The sequence below is a fragment of the Furipterus horrens genome, unplaced genomic scaffold (genome assembly GCF_987537825.1).
Source record: "Furipterus horrens unplaced genomic scaffold, mFurHor1.1.pri manual_scaffold_12, whole genome shotgun sequence".
Classification (NCBI taxonomy): Eukaryota; Metazoa; Chordata; class Mammalia; order Chiroptera; family Furipteridae; genus Furipterus; species Furipterus horrens.
The window spans coordinates 72,612,377-72,619,593 of NW_028327182.1; the positions used below are offsets into that span (position 1 = coordinate 72,612,377).

A 7,217-nucleotide genomic window follows, 5' to 3' on the forward strand; every position below is an offset into this window, starting at 1 on the left:
AGCTCTTTGTCTTTTGACAGTTTAACTATAATGTACCTCTGTGTGAATTTCTTTGAGTTTATATTGCTTGGAATTTCTTGGATGTGTAGTTCATGTCTTTCATCACATTTGGCGATTTTCAGCCATTATTTTTTCATATATTCTTTTTATGCCACTCTCTTCTCTTTAATTACTATAATGTGAGTTTTGGTATGTGTGATGATTTCCCGTGGGTCTTTTAGGTTCTGTTAGTTCTTCTTCATTATTTTTTCACCAATTTTTTTCTTCTGCTTCTCCAAATCTGTTGAACTCTTCCAGTAAATTTTTTATTTTAGCTATTGTACTTTTTAGTTCCAGAATTTCTATTTGGTCCTTCTTATAATTACCATCTCTTTATTGACATTTTCTATCCTTGTTCACACATCATTCATTCTTCTAGCTCCTTTATTTCATTATCCATGGATCTTTTAGCCCTTTGAGCATATTTAATATAGCTGATTAATATCTTCAATTAATAATTTCAATATCTGGGCTTTCTCTGAGATATTTTTCCTTTTTTGTTTTTTTTTAACTGTGAAAGAGCTGTATTTTCCAGTTTATTTGTGTACTTTGTAGTTTTTGTTGAGAAGACATTTTGAGTATCATAATATGATAACTCTGGAATTTAGGTTTTACCCTCTCTAGGGATTGGTTTTGTTATTTGTTGAGGGCTTCAGTTGTCCATTTGTTTAGTGACTTTTCCTTGCTGTGTGTGAATACTGAAGTTCCTCTTCTGTAGTCTCTCTAGTCAGCTTATGACTGACAGATTTTTAAAAATGTATGAATCTTTTTTTAAAAAAGTGTGTATGTGTCTAAATTTTCTGATTGATGTTGCTAGGGAAACTGCTGTAGCCTGAGGGAGTCAAAACTAGGTCATATCAAGTCAAGCATTCATGCTGATCCCTTGGAACCAACAGACAACCATATGTACAACTCCAAATTCTTAGAGGACAAGCTTCTTATATCAACCTTTGAAAGAAGCCATTCTCATATGGCAGAGAATAGTTGGCGGTTCATGTTCATAAAGGACTATTATCAAACAGCCAGGTTTTTGTTTGTTTTTGTTGTTGCTGTTGTTAAGCACTCCCCTGGTACCTATAGTACCTGATCAGCTTCCAAAGGTTAATTCTGATCACTTTTTTCATCTTAATGGTTTTGGTGGGGGGACTGACCCCTGGAACTTCCTCCTCTGCCATTTTCTGTGATACTACTCCTGTGTCTTAAAACTATAGCTAGATCTTTCCAAATACTGTGATAAATGTTGAGAGTCATATAAAATTGTCTGCGGTACATATCAAAATTAATTAAAACACTTAAAGATCATAATTGTATTTAAGGTATAAATTCAACTAACTACTAAACACATTTTGTGACACTTTAAAAAAGCCAAAAGGATTGAACAGATTTTATCAATAACTTATAATTTTGTTCTACAAAATAAATGTGATCCACTGTTCTGTATAACGTGTACATCCTTGTGTGCAGAAGATGAGATAAGTTTTACCTGCTTTCTCACGTACTAACTTGATGATACTCCTTTTAGCCCTTTGAGTGCCATGTGTAATTTGAAATTTGGATCAACATGAAGAAAAATAATATCAGTATATAACCTGAGGTACAAAACAAGAGAACAAAACATAAAATACAAACTATTCCATTGTTATTTACATTTATAGCCATTGAAAATAGAGTCACTGGGAGCGACAACGGCACTTTCGGGAAAATTTGTCAGTATTGTTCACAGCGATGTTGGCATTCAAAGGGTTCACTGTTGGTAAATGTAAGTTCTTTTGGCCTGTTTTAATCATTTTAGCATCATTTGTTTCTTTCTCACATAGGGATAAGATTGAAAACTGAACTCATATGAAATAAGGTGCTAATCACTAATGACATGTAATTTTTAATACATTGTAGCTAGGTAACTAGTAAAAGTATCTGGAATCAGCCATGGCAGAACTGATTTAAATGATATGCCACATTTATTGAGATGAAGAAAGAAAAGTTCTCATACAGTTTTGCACATTGGCAAGTGATTTATTTTGTGAAAGACATGTTAAAATTTTCCTCTTACAAAATTTATATTTTCAAAGTTTATATAAATGATTTACCAAGTCTCTATAATCTGTTTTTTTACCTCTTCACTGGAAGCAGCACAATATCTTGCTGTGATTTCACAGGTGGTAACTCCATAAGCAAACATCTCTTTCATTAGTCATTTTAATAAAGATGTATGCTTCACTTATAGAAATTCTTTCAAGCTCTCATCCAGCCTGGATCAGGAATATTCTAGTTTTTCATAGAAAATGCTGTATTCAAAGACAGTCACAGCTTCATTAACAAATAAACTATTGCACAGAAATGAATTTTCAGGCACGTAAAATGCCCTTTTAAACACCAAAACTTTTTATGTTAACCTAAAATGCATCCCAGATGTTTCTACTTTCTTAACATAGAAATACAGTGGCTAAGGTAGGAAAAAATTATATAATATACAAGGCAGAAAAATACTAGCTCTTACTATGTGAGGCTCCCACCAGTAAGGCTTTCTACAAATGAGGAATGAGCACTGCTAATGAGGCATCCAACTCCCAGCTCATCAATGAAAATGTCATTTTCATGCAATGATGCACTTAGAGACCATGAACTACCTACTATTTAGACTCAAATAGTGTGTTTTGAATTTTTATTTTTCTTCTGGATGGCTTTTCTATCTCTTCTCTGTAATTTTTTTTTTTTTTATCCTCACCTGAGAATATGCTTATTGTTTAGAGAGCGGGGAAGGGAGGGGGAGAGAGGGAAAGAAACATCAGTGTGAGGGTGAAACATTGATCGATAGCCTCCCGCATGCGCCCTGACTAGGGACCAAACCCACAACCTAGGTATGTGTCCTGCTTGGGAACTTCTGGTTTATGGGACAGTGCTCCAATCAACTGAGCCACACCAGCCAGGATATAATATATGCCTCTTTTTATGCCTCCCCTTCTCTTTAGCTGGGACTAGAAATTCAAATGACAGAACTTAAAATTTCATTTTAAAAATGAAAAGGAATTAGCTTTTTAACATTTATTTTGCCCACCAGACCAAGATATTTCTCATTTAGTTTCTTCATAGATCATCTATGATGATTTTTAGGGTTCTGGAAAAGCAACTCCTGATAGTGAGCCATTACCATATTGACAGTGTTTTAAGACAAAAGGCAAAAGCTTCAAGGTATTTGACTAAGCTGCTTTTCAAATCAACAGTTTAATACCAATGTTTAGGCTTCAGACTGTATCAAAAAGGTAATGTGTAATTGTACTGCCAAGTATTTTTCTGTTACTATCCAGTTCTCTAGCACCTCATAATGATGGTTTTCTAAAAGCATCCTATTGCCCGCTTAAAGTGACCATGCTGTCATCTTAAAAGGAAAATGGGAGTGCTGTGTTCACCAGCAGATTTTGTCACTGTCATCCATCAGTTAGACCTAAGCTGTCAAGTAACACGTAGCCTTTCCTATAACATTTAGCCCAGAACCACGTTTACAGTTGGAGTGTTAAGCAAAAGCAAGGTTACTGTATTCACACTGATGTTTCAATATGATTTATTACTGGTTTGTTTTGGCTGTAGTTCTCTATGTATGTAAAATAGAACATTTTAACAGGCAGGATGATGTGTAGGAAGCTACATTTTTTAATGATTATTTTTTCATATAAAATCAAGCTATTTTGCTAGTTATTTCATTTACTATATCTTGATATTTGCATTGTATGATTTTAAAGAATAATTTCAGCATGCAAACCTGAATTCTAAAATTCTGTCATTTTTGTGAATCCATTTTTCTCAACTTTATTTGTGATAACAGGCAGTACAGAATGAGAGGGTCTTTAAAAATTGACAGTGATGTCTGTTACTTAGGGGAAAAAAAAACATTTGGGCATTTTGCTGGCTGGATTGACAAGAAATATGAGGTCTGTCTGGGAAAAGTCCAGCCATTGTTAATATAATGAGAACAGTTTGTGTGACATCAACATAACCTGGTAGTCAAGGAGAGTGGACTGGAATGCGCATGTGTGAACAATGATGACTTCACTGTACTAGTCATTGGGGGTGGTAGATGCCATTGAACAAGTATGTATACTGTGGCCATCATATTCAAAATGACTGAGCAAGTAGAGCAATGAATCTGCATCAAATTTTGCATTAAGCTTGAACATTCCTCTGGAAACTATTTGGATTATTCAGAAGGCTTTCAGGAACAATACAATGAGTGCAGTGCAAATAAGCATGTGGCACACATGCTTCAAAGATGGTCAAGAATCTGTTGAAAGTGATCCACATTCTGGAAGGCCTGCAACAAGCAGAACACCTGAGGATGTTGAACATGTATGGGCTCCAATCAACAAAGATCAGCAACTGATAGTGCAAGAACTGGGATTCCTAAAACTACTGTGTCCGAGATTTTGATACAGAATCTTGGCATGAAATGGGTTGTGGCAGAATTCATTCCACAGCTTCTGCTACCAGAGCAGAAGGAACATCGTGCTGCAGTTGTTAATGACTTGATTCGAAACAAGAACCAATGAACCGGATTTCCTCAAGAAGGTCATGACTGGAGATAAATGGTGGTTCTATGGCTTTGATCAGGAAACAAAAGGCCCAGTCATCCCAATGAAAGTTGCCTGGTTCTCCACTCCTGAAGAAGGCATGGCAAAGTTGCAGCAAGATGAAGACCATGTTAACTGTTTTTTGACTGGAAAGGTGGTGTCCATCACAAGTATGCCTCTCCAGGCCAAACAATAAGGAGTTCTACCTCAATGTTCTTCATTGGTTGAGAGATGCAATATGATGAAAACAGCCACAGTTATGGGCAACTGGTGTTTGGCAGTTTCATCACGGCAACATGCCCTCTTATGCATCATGTCTCATGCAGTTGTTTTTTGTGAAACATCAAATAACACAAGTGATGCAGCCCCCCTACAGTCCAGATTTGGTGCCCTGCAATTTCTGGCTTTTCCTCAAACTGAAATGGCCTTTGAAAGGGAAGAGACCATGGATGAAATTCAAGAAAATAGGGCAACTGATGGCAATTCCAACAAAGGATTTTGCTGTTTTGAACAGTGGAAGAGATGCTGGGAGAACTGTGAGGTTCCTAGGTGCCTACTTTGAAGGAAACTGAGGTGTCATTGTCCTCTGTACGTTTCTCGTATCTTGTACTTCAATAAATGTTTCTAATTTTCATATTACATAGCTACTTTCTGGACAGACCTTGTACACATCCAACAAACGTGAGTGCCTGTAAATGCCAGCTGCAGGCCTGAGCTGGGCACACAGTTGAATAAAGACATACTTTATGCTTAGGGAAAGGCACAGTTTTAGGTTGTGTGGCACATCCTTCAAGCATTGAGTACAATGTAGTAACTATCATAGTTAAAGGAGGTGTGCTCAAGATTCTGGGGCATCTCAAAGAGGCCACCTTGGCTGGAAGGTGTTTGGATGGGCTGAGAGGGCTTCATAGCATAAGTGGTGACTTCACTGTACTGGGGTTAAAACATGGACATGAGAAACATCAGAAGGCATTGTGTATGACTGGGCTTATTGAGAGGTTCAGGACAGGAGTTCTTTTCCCTATTTGATAATTTTGGTACTATTGGTTGAGTAATAATAAAAGGGTTCTCTGAACAAGAGTGCTTCACTGAGAATAGAAGTGAGGTGTGAGACTTAAGGGTCCTTTTTATTGCCCTTTTATAGAAAGATCACTAAAGAGCTAAAATTAGATAGTTAGATGATTAATCTGAATCATATTTAGAATTGGAATGAAGATCTGCAAATATATGGGGAGCAGTTTTTTAGAAAGATAATCCAAATATATGCTATGTTTTCAAAGACTGCTGAAACAAATATTTCAAGTGAATGGTTTTCATATTTTTCACCATCAGCCCAATCTGTGCTACTTCTCACTATAAAGATTGTCTGGTAACCACATTTTCTTCCTTACTAGGCTTACTATACCAACTTCATTTGAGACAAAAAGGACAATGGATCTATTATAGTTTGTGCCACTTTATTACAAGGTGTGTTTGTAGTAGGATTACCTTTAAACTTATGTTCACAGATATTTAGTGGTTCAAGGGTAAAGGGCTGGATTGCGGTAAGCCTAGATTTACTTCCATTATCAGCCAGTGGCTTCCTTGGTCTCAATGTCTCAGTTATTTCATTCTCTAGTTTCCCTTTTTGTTTGTACTTTTTAAGTTCTTGGGAAGAGGAGGTATGAATAAAAAATATACCCAACGTGCATAAAGAAAAAATAGGAAATTATGAAAAACGTGTTTTAAAAATTAAGAACTTACATATATAAATTATGCTAACCTAAATTATGCCTGTATGTTTGTAAAAGAAAAATAAATTGAACCTGGCTTAGCTGCTGTCCTATTGAGAGCCCCCACAAAGTTAAGTAAAAGTTACACTTGAAAACTTTTAAGCCCTGTTTTGTGAATGTCGTGGGTCTGAGCTATTAGTTACTCTAATCCAACCTGAACCACTGTCCAGACAGTAGCCAACGTTTACAACTGAGCTCCTAAGGACAGCCGAGATGAGCCTTATATATCAGCCAATTTATGCTCAATACCTATGCATTTATTTTATTCCATATAGTCGATTTGTGCTGTCAGTCACTTTTCGTAAATGTAATTGCTATTTGGTGAAACGTTCAAATTTCCTTTTAGAAAAAGACTAAATAGCTGTAAATAGTTTATTAAGCACGTGTATGTAACGTTTGGCCAAAGGGCTTGCTCTTCTCCGTGGGAAACAGATTCAGTTCTCCAGAACCTTATTAAAGGCTCCTGCTGGGCCCAAACGTCCTCTGGTCCTGTATTTCCTGGTGACTGCCGACAAGCTGAAGAGAGAGGCCTTTGATGCCTCCTGCCCCCAGACCCTCCGAAGTCCGGGCAGCAGGACAGCGTGGGTAGTCTGACATCTCATGCCCCACTCCCCTGCCCCCGACCGCTGCTTCCGGGTGACTGTACCTCTGGGTAATGGCGGCACCAGGTGCTGGTGGAGGTGTGGATGCTCAGGCTGCGGGGCTCCCAGGCTCTACGCTCCCACTTCCGGGCCCGTCGCAAGCCCACTAACCCCCTGGTGTCTCCAACCCCTTGTGAGGTTGGGGCTTTGGAGGTCTTGCACAAGGAGCGAGGACTAGGGAGAGGGGGCGGGCGGTGTCTGAA

The 7,217-nt window shown here is 37.7% G+C and overlaps 1 long non-coding RNA gene across 1 annotated transcript; it reads right to left on the minus strand.

Annotated features, from left to right (window-relative positions):
- Positions 1-6,731: 6,731 nt before the first annotated feature.
- Positions 6,732-7,217, minus strand: LOC149996373 (uncharacterized). The gene is made up of 2 exons (XR_016507425.1): positions 7,020-7,217; positions 6,732-6,889 (listed from the first exon to the last, which is right to left on the minus strand). It is a non-coding gene; the product is annotated as an uncharacterized LOC149996373 (long non-coding RNA).